This window comes from Amblyomma mixtum, chromosome 4 (assembly GCF_055824585.1).
Source record: "Amblyomma mixtum isolate Tamu chromosome 4, ASM5582458v1, whole genome shotgun sequence".
Taxonomy (NCBI): domain Eukaryota; kingdom Metazoa; phylum Arthropoda; class Arachnida; order Ixodida; family Ixodidae; genus Amblyomma; species Amblyomma mixtum.
Window position 1 is genome coordinate 141,015,141 of NC_143015.1, and position 12,536 is coordinate 141,027,676.

A 12,536-nucleotide genomic window follows, 5' to 3' on the forward strand; every position below is an offset into this window, starting at 1 on the left:
GGGATTCGAACCGGCGACCTGTGTTAGGTGTGTTAACGCTCGATATTCATTCATTCATTCATTCATTCATTCATTCATTCATTCATTCATTCATTCATTCATTCATTCATTCATTCATTGGTCTTTGTTGCTTTACAAATGTACGCAAACACTGCGTTGTCTCAGGAGCGGCTCATTTTTTATTGCTCTCTGTATAATTCTATGCTTTTGTTCCGCCAGTCGATTCAAACTCGTTAAGTCACGGACGAAAAGAACTCCGTGGTCTCTCACTGGAAATTAATGACAGTGTAACCTAGCTTCACAGATCCGTGATAAAGAAACTCTCATCACTTTACCGCACTTTGCTTGCGAAAATGGCCGATGACTACGGCACCTGTATTTCGTTTCTTTTACAGGAATGCGGGAAAACTAATTATTCCAAGCCAAATCGAATACGAGTAGTGTACCAAAGCTACCGAATCGAATACGAATATTTTAGCTAACAACCGAATTGAATGCAAATCCACTAGTGAGAGACCAGAACTGAATACGAATCGAGTATTTTTATGAATATGCGCTACTTGTGCGAATATTCAGTGAGCAGTGGTGAGAAACAGGGAGGGGCTGCTTTCGCAGTTACGTCTGTATTTGCTCAAGACGCAACACTGGTATACAATTGGGGGGTAGCAAGACGTAGTCAGTGTATTAACGCGTTATCATTATGAAGTTATGCGCATAGAAAAAGCAGCTTTTGCTGTTGATAACGGAAGATAATAAATTTTCGCCACATCTCAGTGCACGAGACGGGCGATAGCTACCCATAAGACATGGCCACCGAGGTCGGGCATAAAGGCCGGCTTTTTTTAACCTGCCTGGAACCTGCCGCGTCGCCCAACCTCTGAGGCCATCCAAGATGCCCTGGCCTTAAGATTATGCCTAAACAAATCAAGATTTTTTTCCGGAATCAAACACTGCATCTTGAATATTCATAAAACGATTCCTTGCTCATTTCAGGTTCCATTTATAACAGGTTCTATATTCATATCCCTACGAATTTAATCCGCCTACGCCTTTTGACGGCTGGACCTTAAGTTCAACGCTCCATTATTATTATTCCACTGTGATTTCTGTTTTTCGTTGGAAATATTTCTGACCTCTTTTCCCCAATTATCAGCCGACGTTCTTCGACTGTAAACTCTCTTAGTTGTTTCGCCACCAACACGCAGCTGGAAAGTTTGCACAGAAATAGTAAGTTATGCAGCTTGTCTAAGGGTGTGAGCTTAAGATAGCTCCCGTAGGAAACGGACCTCAAGCGGGATCAATATTAGGCTCTAATCATTACATCTGTCCTCATATATTGTCCTGTGGATACTCCCCGTGCTGACTGCTGCTCATGTGTCTGCTCCTCACGCAGCGTGATGTGGTCGAGCTGCTGTCCGAGCGGGGCTACCTGAACCTCAGCATCCCGGTGTCAGTGTCCTTCTCGCTCAAGGGTTTCTGGTTCGCACCCATGCACGCGGAGCAGGACTCGGACTTCGCACCGGGCAGCCCCTGCACCGTAAACATCGCGAGCGAACTGGGCAGCTATGCCGAGGTACGTGTTCTCGCTGGTCGGCTCTTTTGAGGACAGCGTGTGTGTGCATGCCCGTGAAGGGGCATATGTATCAGTAGCGCGAACACAACACAGCAAGGAGAATATAGTACAGAGCGCTGAACTTCCAACTTTTATTTGAACAAAACTTGAACAGCACTTATATACACACACCAGGTAAAAGAAATCACCTTTCTCTCTGGTTTTATGTGATTTTACCTAGTTTTTAGGGGACTATTCACATGCTGCATTTTCGTTCTAGCCGTGTTAATTGTTGGTGGTCACCCTTCGTATCGCTTGCCTTTTTACCGTGTTCTCGCCTTCTCGTGTTTTTTAGCAAAATTCGCGCCCTCAACTCTATTTTCCCATTTTTCCATTTGCGCACACTAAACGTTGTTTTTACATTCTCTTGTTTTCCGCAAGTCATTCGTGCTTCATTTCATGGAACTCATTGTATAGTGCGATTCTACTTATCTTTTTGATGCACTGGACTTCGTGTGGGTCCCAGTTCGATCGCACGCCTTGACTTCTACCCCTGGTGGGATTTTACCTGGTGTGTGTATATAAGTGCGGGTTCAGTTTTGTTCAAATAAAAGTTAGCAGCGCTCTGTACTATCTTCTCCTTCTTCTTCCTGTGTTGTGTTCGCGTCGCGCTGCTGATACATATAGTTATGCCTGTGGGCGTAAAATGCAACTCCTAAAGAACGCATATGTTTCATATATCGTATTTTCCGGTGTATAAGACGCGGCTTTTTTTTCAAAAATCTTGCTTCTGCGTTCTATGCAAGGGTGCGTCTTATATGCGAATTTTTCGGCTTTTTTTTTTGTGAGTTCAGAAATTACTCAGGTTCATGTTCAAGCTTTTTTCAGCGGAAAAATATCGCTACCAATAACGCGGTTGTAACACGGCTATGATACGGGACCGCCATGCGCAACTTATTTAGGTGAACTGTATCATGAAACGTCGGGGATGATGACTTCCGGGATCATAAACCCTGCGGCCATTTCGGAGGCCCCAAGCAAAAGTAATGTGAAACGTCAAAAGATGGCGACAATCGCGCTTTTCGCCATTGCCAGGACAAGCCAAGACAAGCCGGCATTTTTTTTTTAGTCTCCCTTTGCAACTTTGCTGTGTACGTAGTACGTGCGTTGTGCAAAGAGAATGTTTCAGCTGCATTTCCTCCAGAAACGGGCAAACTTTTTGGTAGCGCTTCCGAAGATGAACACTTCGAAGGTTTTAAGTAAAATGTTCTTATGGACATAAATGAGAGTTCTTTCGCTGTTTTTTTTTGCTCAAATGTGGGCGGGTATGACATGAGTGTTGCCTTATCGATCACTTAGCGTTGCTTAAGAACTCACTGGTGCGGTGCATTTCACGATGGTCACACAAGCATGTTTAATTAAGCCTCACTAGCCTAACTGAGTAAATTGGGGTGCGTCTTATACACGGGTGCGTCTTATATACTAACTTTTTCAATGACAGCCTGCATATATGGCAGGTGCGTCTTATACAAGGGTGCGTCTTATACAAGGGTGCGTCTTATACACCGGAAAATACGGTACTTCAAAACTTTTCTTTGCCCGGATTCTAATGAATTTTTCCCTTTCATCTTCTTTTCCGCACAAAATCAGTAAACGAATGAAACGAAGGCATAGTGAACGTGTCGTCGAGCACGTATTGCAAAAGTTGTCGGCCGGGAAATATAACTCCCGTTGCTTGCGCTCAATATCGTTATCTAAAAGGCGTCACAAAAATATCGCCGGATTGTAACATTCTTCCCCGCAAGCGGTAACGTTTCTTCCGCCACTTCGCGCCAAAGAGAAACAGTGACCACCACTGCAATACGGTCGGAATGCTCAGTTACGTTCTGATACTGCAAAAGATACCAGGAAAGGCGAAGGCTTCCATGTTACGTTTTTCATGCAGTTTGACTACTGATGGCTGGAGTTACAACTACTATCATCTACGTTAGTTTTTTTTAGAGCGCAGCTCTTTGGCGTCCGTTCCTGGGTTTCGCGTCGGCGTCGGCCTCGTAACCAGCTCCGCCCCCATTGCCACGCTTTTCAATTGGTCGAAATGCTCGTGACGTCACAGTGCGCGAATTTCAAATGAGGCCAATTGTACTTTGGCTAGTAACCATGAAACCAATCAAAGGGATCGTATAGTGATGCTGCAACTAAGTTGGACTGAGTTTATTTAATTGCTTAGTTAATCAATTAGCCTTAATTAATCAATTAGCCTAATTAATATAGAGGAGAATGAAGAGGTCAGAAGAAAAGAAAAGAAAGACGCGCGCCGCAGCGACAACAGCGTCCGCGGAAGGAGACGCTGCTGAAAAAAACAGATCAGTACGAAGCCGCGTTCCCTCCACCACCACGCACTTCCCCAGTCAGTAAGACGTTGCTCGTTTCATATACGTTGTGTCGAACATCCTAGACAGTTCCAACAATTGACAGGTTAATGACAGAACACGATCGATAGAAATGCAATAATATAAATATGAAATAGCCTAATTAACCTTTCTAGTTAGACCGCATAAATCAATAAAACCGAGAACGAAATTGGTCGAGTTGGGGAATCGAACCAGGGTCTCCGGAGTGCGATACGACCACGCTAGCCACTCCGTAATGCCAGCTGAATGGTTTGGAATGAACAAAGGCGCGTCTAGCTAATACGGCGTCTTCGTTCACTCCCATCTTCCCCTTTCCCTTACGGCGAGGTGCAGGTGTCCACCCAGATATGCGAGAGAGATACATTTCCTTTCCTCAAAAAATAAATTTACCGTCCAGCAAGGCGTACAGCCGAATTGGCGATGGCGTTCTGTGGACTCCCTGGCAGCGTTGCAAGACGCTGTCGCGTTCCACTCTTACAGGCGAAGCTTAACATGTTAACCACACATCAGTAACACACGCAGACAGCCAATGGACGCGTCATTCGCTGGCAGCACTTGATTCATCATTCACAACCACATTCTTAACGTACGCTCCCTTGCCGCACATGCCAAGGACGTACACCACGATCACATTCTGCGCCATTCCTCTGTACTTTGCTTTGCTGAAACCTGGATGGATCCCGAAGAGCCTCTCGAAATCATAGATTTCCTATACTGCTGTGGTGCTCGCAGAGACCACAACAGAGCGGCGGGAGTCGCTACCTACTTGCGCACAGGTCTCTCTGCAATACCAGTCGAAATGTTTGGCACGTCACATGAAGTTGGCGAACTGTGCGCCGCAAAGTTGCCCAACGGCTTGCTGGTAGTAGCTGCCTACTTCGCCCCTACCGCACTCACGAAAGACGTCGTGCACTTCCTGCAACTCGCATTAACCGTCCATCGATCCACACCGATGTTAGTAGTGGGGGACTTTAATGTTGACAAAGACGAAGAGCAATTTCCTAACACTTATGCGGGAGAACATCCCGTTCCTCTCGCTCGTAACGCGTCCCACGGCTGTGACAACCTCGCGAGGCACTTGTATAGATCTCGTCTTTGAGAATCAAGCATTGGTGTACCAAGTCGAACATATATCAGTCTATTTCTCCGACCACAAAGCTTCCTTCATGACTGTCAAGAACTGTTAGTGGAGTCATTGTTAAAGGAATACGTGTGAAAAATAAAAAAAAATTCTGTGATAGCGCATACATGTGTTGCTCGATTTCTTTGCCTCAATCTATCGAAAAGGTGAAACAGCTTATTTGCTGCGCTCAAATTTCGCATTAGGAAGTAACGTAATCGTCGGTAATTTTTTCATCTATTCTATAAACATAAAGTACCATCACAGCTTTCCGCCATGTTCTATATACCACACAAAGTTCATAGGTGAATTGAAGGTGAACTGAAGGTGAATTGTGAACTGAGATATGAGCTTCGGTTGACTTTCACAGGTTACTAAAATGCATATCGTTTCCAGCTTATGCATGAGCAGCTAAACACGCATACTTGTACGCAGATTGAACAGGGTAGAGACAGCCATTTGCTTCCTATATCCGGAATTGTCAGTGTCCAGATGTCTACCATCGTCAGTACAACAGCTCCCTAAAGGCCGATTCGAAAGAAGACAAGACGTGATTTCAAACTGCATGAAATCTACATTCGTATTCATTGAATGATACGGCTGGATAACTATATATCCACACCTTTCTCTTTTTTCTCCAGGTTTGCGACCACCCCAACTACCGTGAAAATCTCACGGCTGTTGACGAAGGCCATTTCATTAATTACACGTTCAACGAAGAGAAGAGACTCACTTTCACCTTCGACAGCTTGCAGACCATAACGAAGAAGGTACGTGCAGTGCATACGGGCAGCCGAAGATTATTATAAAGCATACACATCTGCACGACACTGAGTTTTTGTTCTGTCCTAGCATACATCATCAACAGCTGTCATCGCCAATGTATAAGGGATAATGGAGGGAGTGATAAAAAAAAAACGAAGGAAGAGGTGCCGTAGTGGAGGGTTGCGGAATAATCTCGACCACCTGGGGATCTTTAAGAGGTACTGACATCGAACAGCACTCGGGCGCCTTTTGCGTTTCGCCTCCATCGAAACACGGCCTCCGCGGCCGGAATCCAACCCGGATAGTACCCAATAGGGCGAAACCTTGTAACGATTCCTGGCTTAATCGGATATATCTGAGACGCACTCCTCGGACTTTGGAGGGCACTCCTCATGTCCATCCAGGACTCGGAGGCGCCGCTGGTCGGCGATCAGCTCCACAGTGCTCACGATAGGCACGCAGCCTCCACTTAGCCGCCTCCAGGAAGTTTTAATAACACGGAGGCAGCATTACCCCTTCTCCTTTACAATACCCCCTCCCCTTCCACCGTAGCGCCTTCGGCGCATTCTAATGAGGAATAAACGTTGTTTCAATCAATCAATCGGGCTCTCTCTCCCAAAGAAAACTAGCCGGTGCATTCAGGTTTTTTCACTGAAAGCAAAAAGTATTATGACTGCAAACAGGGTTTCGCGTTAGTCCTCAATAGCGCGAAACCCAGTACGTTCGTCTTTCAGTGAAGAAACCTCGGTGAACAGGCTGGCTTCTTTTGGGAGAGTTAGCCCGAGTAGTTAGTCTCAGGTATCTGATTAAGTCAGTAATTGTTATAAAGCACGCCTGGGTACGACCCCAAGGCACCAGGGTCCGCAATATCCCAGCGCACCTCGTGTGGTGATGGATCCAGTCGGCGCGGTCTTTCGTTGTCGCACCACGCCGAAAGCCTACACTACCTCTCAACGGGGAAAGCTTTAGTTTCATCGTATTCCCTTCACTTCTTCGCGAACTTCTGTCAACCAAAGTAGTTTTGCTCTCGACAAAAATGACAGCTGGATCATTCGGACACGAAGGAAGGGGAAATTTTCTACGAATGGTACGCAGTTTTAAATAACCGGATATCAACACATCTAGAGACTAATGGATCATTTAGATACTCCTAATGTAGACGGGAAAAAGTGTCAGTGCACGTTTAAGAACCCCAGGTGATCCAAATTTCCGAAGCCTTTCACTGCGGCGTCTCTCACAGCCTGAGCCGCTCTGGGACGCTAAACCTTCAAACTATAAACCATAATAAAGCAGCTTACATTTCCAGCTGCGCGAATGGAAAGTAACGAAAATGAGTGGTATTTGCTTCGTATCTGCTTCGTGGCATTAATCTGTCTCTCTACCTTGAGCAAAAACCGAAAGTTCGGCAAGTTGGATAACGTTGATGCAGACAAGCTCCTGTCTGCGTCGTTCCTTTTGCGCTATTGTTACCGCATGAACTCTCCAGCTTGGTTTAGTATTTCATTTTCGTGTCCCTGTATTCTGACGGCGCGCACATATGCAGGCGGCCCTAGCGCACAGCATGCAACCACACGTCAGCTTCGCCCTGTTCGACGTCGACTACGAGGACGTCCACGACGACTGCCCCGGAAATGTATACGGCGCCTTCGACCGCGTTGCCGGAGTGCGCTGGCTCACGGACCGCTTCAAAGCACAGCTGGCCGCCGGCGAAGGGACGACGACATCGTCCGCTTCACTGGAGACGAATTCGGTTGTATTTTGAGCCGGCCGTTGTCAAGGTCCGCGCCCAGAAGCACTGCAATCTTGGAATATTTTGAACGTTTGACACAAGAAAAGATTCATTCGTATTAGATCTCAAACGTGCAAGCGTTAAAGCTTGCTCTTGATGTAATAATTTGCAGCTTCGGTTGCGAATAGATTACTTATTTGTCTAATTCCTATTTATATAATCATTTGTATTCGTTTAATAATTACTGCCTTTTTCATTCATTTGTTTATTCATCAGGGCAAAAATCTGGAAACTTTATTACAGTACACGTTAAGCTGGTGAATACACAACGAAGCTCAAAAGGAGGACGACATTTGTCTCAAAAGGCTTGTCTTCGACTGTGCCTTGAAATTCGTTCGGTTGATAATTGTTGATTTGCGGTCCGCCTTAGCCTGTGCTAGACCGTTTTCAAGTTTGATTACAGAAAGTCCAATGGCGAAAAAGAGTGCGATAAGTAGCGGACACAAGCGCCATTTACATTCCTCTTTCAAGCTACAGGCCGGTCTTTATGCAATTAGGCACGCGATTTTCTATTTTAAATGTCATGGACTGTCATGGAAAAGGTTCATTTTGTACCTCACGCCCGTTCGCTTTCATTCCACCTCTCTTAAATGTTCCTACCTCTACGGAGGATGATACGCACCTAAATATGACGGACAATGCCCGGCCTCTTCTCCAGAAAATCTTCTCTGAATTTGGATTTACCACACCTCTTTCGTAACACGGTGACGGCAAAAACGCAAGGAATAAAATAGTTGCAAAAAACATCAGTCGCTTCTGTCGTGTCTCCAATTTCTTAGGCTTTTAATTTCGTGGTGTTTATTTTCCCGTAATCATGAAACACTGTACCAAAGAATGCCCGAATAAAAAATATTAATTGTTGTGTGTTGCGGTGTTCCTCTGCTGCCGAGGTTGACTGGGTTGTTTTATTTGTCCGCTGGTGGTTTTGTACCGTTCTGTCTTCAAGGAAGTCTGTAATGTGTTTGTACGCCCGTTCGATTGGTTTAAGGTCGACTAGGTGTTTCAGGATGGTATTGTGAGATAGGTTCTCAAATATTTGTCGTTTTGAGATCTAGTACTAATATTGCTTTTGTGTTTTTAATGGAGGGGGTCGAGAATGACGTCTTGGGCAGTACGATGTCTACAAGCGTGACGTCTTTGGTGGAGAGTCCTCTTCCGAAGACCGCCCTGGAGTGCGGCAGGACGTTGTGGTCTTCGGTGTAGTCCCACTCTAACGAGCTTCCCGAGGGAGGTTGTGAGGGAAATGGGTCTTATCCGCCGCGGTGGCTCAGTGGTTATGGCGCTCAGCTGCTGACCCGAAAGACGCGGGTTCGATCCCAGCCGCGGTGGTTGAATTTCGATCAGGGTGAAATTCTAGAGGCCTGTGTGCTGTGCGATGTCAGTGCACGTGAAAGAACCGCAGGTAGTCGAAATTTCCGCAGCCCTTCACTACAGCGTCCCTCACAGCCTGAGTCGCTTTGGTACTTTAAACAACCACATCAACTAAACCAAATCGGTCTTCGGTTGCCCACATTGAGTTTCTTGTTAGGTCTTGGAATAAATGCCACTGACATGTTTAAGGTTGGGAGTGGAAGAAGAAAAAGAGGCGCCGTATAGTGGAGGTCTCCGGAATAATTTCGACCACCTGGGGATCTTTAACATGCACTGACATCGCACAGCACACGGCTGCATTTGGCGTTTCGCCTCCGTCGAGCGTTGCACCCAACTAGAAATTGTAAGGGTCTTGCCCTTAACGCCAGTCCCCACTCACTCCTGTAAACAGCCTTCAATAATTGTTTTCCACCACCGCTACTGTCTTGTTTGCTCTCTTTTGCAGAGCAGGTACCAAGAATTGAACATTGTGTGGTTGAGCTCACTGAAAAAATTGATTTCTTGTTCGAAAGCGCCGAGTGTAATTCTCTATCATGAATTCTATTTGCCGTTCGATCACGCATTTTTGGCTTGCGCTTGCCCGCGCTCGCACGTGCTTGTGATTTGTAGTTTTTCTTGTGTGATAGTTTTACCGTCGGTGTCATAGTAGTTGTAGTTGTCGGCACCGCGCAACGGAAAAATTGTATCATGTCAACCGTTTGCCGCAGAATGTTCCGGATGGTGTCATGCGAGTCAGCTACTAGTTACCAGCGTAAACTTACTAGTTTTTTTTTGTGTTTGCTCATCTCGCTGCCTGCATCAAATATGTTTGCTTCTGCCAGCGCTGGCGTATTTGTTCTTTTTTCTTTCTGACCGACCTCTCCCGGAACACGTGGCACCACTTTGAGAGTTTTTTAATACAATAAAAATAATCCCACCGAGATGCTGGTAAACGCAAACGACTCTTGCAAGCCGCTTGCAAGCCGTGGTTGTATCTGAGTGACACCTGACAGAGGATCGCACGGACTCAAAATGAACAATGGAAAATGGACCGCTTATAGAATACGAACAGTTCTTAAACGTCAGCAGTGACATGCTCTAAGTTTCCGTCCACAGGCTTGGAGTTGTCAGGAACGCCATGATTGTGCGCCAAAGCCATGGCTGTCACATTTAAAATTGCGGGCATGGCGTCGCAGTGAACACACGAGAACGTTCCACGGACGCATCTGGCTTTGGTCCGCTTAGAAGAAGAGCATCATAAGAGGAAAAACTAAAACACACTACGGCGTCTCTCATAGCCTGAGTCGCTTTAGGGTAGTTAAACCCCATAAACCAAACCAAACCAAACTAAAATACAGCCTCTTGGCACGTCTGCTTCTCTTTTCCAGCACCTATTATCCAATTTCTGAGGTCTTATTTAAGGACGTTGCTGACAGCGTTTCTGTACCACCCTTTGAACGGTTACTGGAGCGTGCGTCCTTCTGCTGCCACATGTCATCATGGCTGTATGAGGTATAAACGGAATATCAACCTTATAGTCGGCGCGGTTAACTGTCTAACAAATTTGGTTTTATGGTCCACATCGGCCCCAATGGGTCCACTCATAGGGGCACAGGATTGGATGCAGTAGAGCTGTCATATATTAAGGCAGCTTTAATGCCTCATGCTGCCGTTAGCAGACGCGTCGGCAGCCGTGTCGACAGACGCGTCGGCAGATTCGTTCCAGCACGAATAAAGGCGCATCTAGTGAATGCATGGGCTTCAAAAATAAAATAAAAGGAGTAAAGTCAAGGAAAGGAAAATAAACAATAAAAAAGGAAATAAACAAAAATAAAAACTTAATAAAAGTAAGATGTGAAAATAAAAATAAAAACAATAAAATTAAGAAAACGAGCAACAAAATAAAAACCAAAATATGAAAAATAAAAAGTAAATAAAAGCAAACAGTGGCCAGGAAACGCTTTCGCCATGCAGCACTTTAGAGAGCCAAAGTGCCCCCTGAATTTTTTTTCTCTTTTATGCGCCGAAGCTTTCAGTCATTTTGACAGACGCCTTTGCATAGGTCCAAAAAATCCATTTATACCATCTGGCGTTCTCGAACGCTAAACAAGATGTCAGGCGTTTAACCACTTCGGCTCAATCAAAATGCGGCTACCGCGACCAGGATTCAGCCCTAGGCCTGCCTCTGCAGCTGAACGCCGATGTCACTAACCCATGGCCGAAGGTACAGCACAGTCAACATGGGACGGTAACCTCGAGCCAGCATTATGCAAACTGCTTTATAAGGTGAATAGCCACTCGTGGTTATAGCTCCAGCTATGCACTGCCCCTGCTCGGCTTGGCCAGGAGCTTGCATTTGCGGCAACTCGAAAATGAAATTCCAGAATAATTCATCGCCGTGGTTTGCCCATGCTGTGCCCCTCGCTAGATTTTGCAGGCTCATCCGTCACACAGGAGTTGAACGAACCACAGTGAGACAGATTTCTTGTGAGTGAGCACAGGAAAAAAAAATTCAGAGGGCACTTTGACTGTCTAAAGCGCGTAGAGGCGAAAGCATTTTCGCACCACTTTGCCTATGGGACACTGGTGACGTAACCACTGAATGTCGTCACACATAACTGATGACTAAATAATGAAAAATTACTAATTAATGACTAATTACTGATTAATCACTCATCACTAATTGACTGCTAATTAATGGCGCTTAAGCTTCGCCTTTAGGAGTGGAACGCGACAACGTGTTGTAGCGCTGCCAGGGAGTCCACGGAACGCCACCATCCGTTCGGCGCGATGCCTTGCCCTTTGAACGCAACGCTTTTTGAGGAAAGGAAATGGCGCTGTAATTCTCAGTCATCTCGGTGGACACCTTAACCGCACCGTAGAGGAAGGGAGGAAGTGGGAGTGAAAGAAGACAAAGAGGGCCCGTAATGAAGAAAATGAAAATTGTATTTGAGGAAAGGAAATTACGCAGTAACTGTCCCACATATCTCGGTGGACACCCGTCAAAACGCGGACACATCTGGCGCGGTTCAGGTGTCCGCCGATATATGTGAGACAGATACTGCGCCATTTCCTTTCCTGAAAAACCAATTTACCAATTTACTGTCGACACGGCTGCCGACACGGACGCAGACACGGCTGCCGACACGGATTGCTAACGACAGCATGAGGCATTAAAGGCTTTCGGCTTAAAACCAGGGACGGGACGGACACGGTCTCATTGACAGACGTCATGAAAAAAAAATTGAAAATTGCTCTTGAGGAAAGGAAACGCCGCATACCTTCGTAGGCACTCGAACCGCGCCGTAAGAGAAGGGATAAAGTAGGGAGCGGAAGAAGAAAGGTGCCGTAGTGGAGGTCTCGAGAGTAGTTTCGATCACCTCGAGATCTTTAACGTGCACAAGGACGCCTATTTGCATTTCGCCTCCATTGAAATCCGGCCGCCATGGACGGGTTCATTGTTTTTGTTCAAGAAAGAATACAGGAGATTCCTTTCAGTATTTGCTCGGATTCCTTATTAATAATGCTGAGAAAAATTTGGAGGCCACT

The 12,536-nt window shown here is 45.9% G+C and overlaps 1 pseudogene; it reads left to right on the forward strand.

Moving 5' to 3' along the window:
* The first annotated feature begins 1,234 nt into the window (after positions 1 to 1,234).
* LOC149348479 (uncharacterized) lies at positions 1,235 to 7,610 on the forward strand (annotated as a pseudogene).
* The last annotated feature ends 4,926 nt before the right edge of the window (positions 7,611 to 12,536 follow it).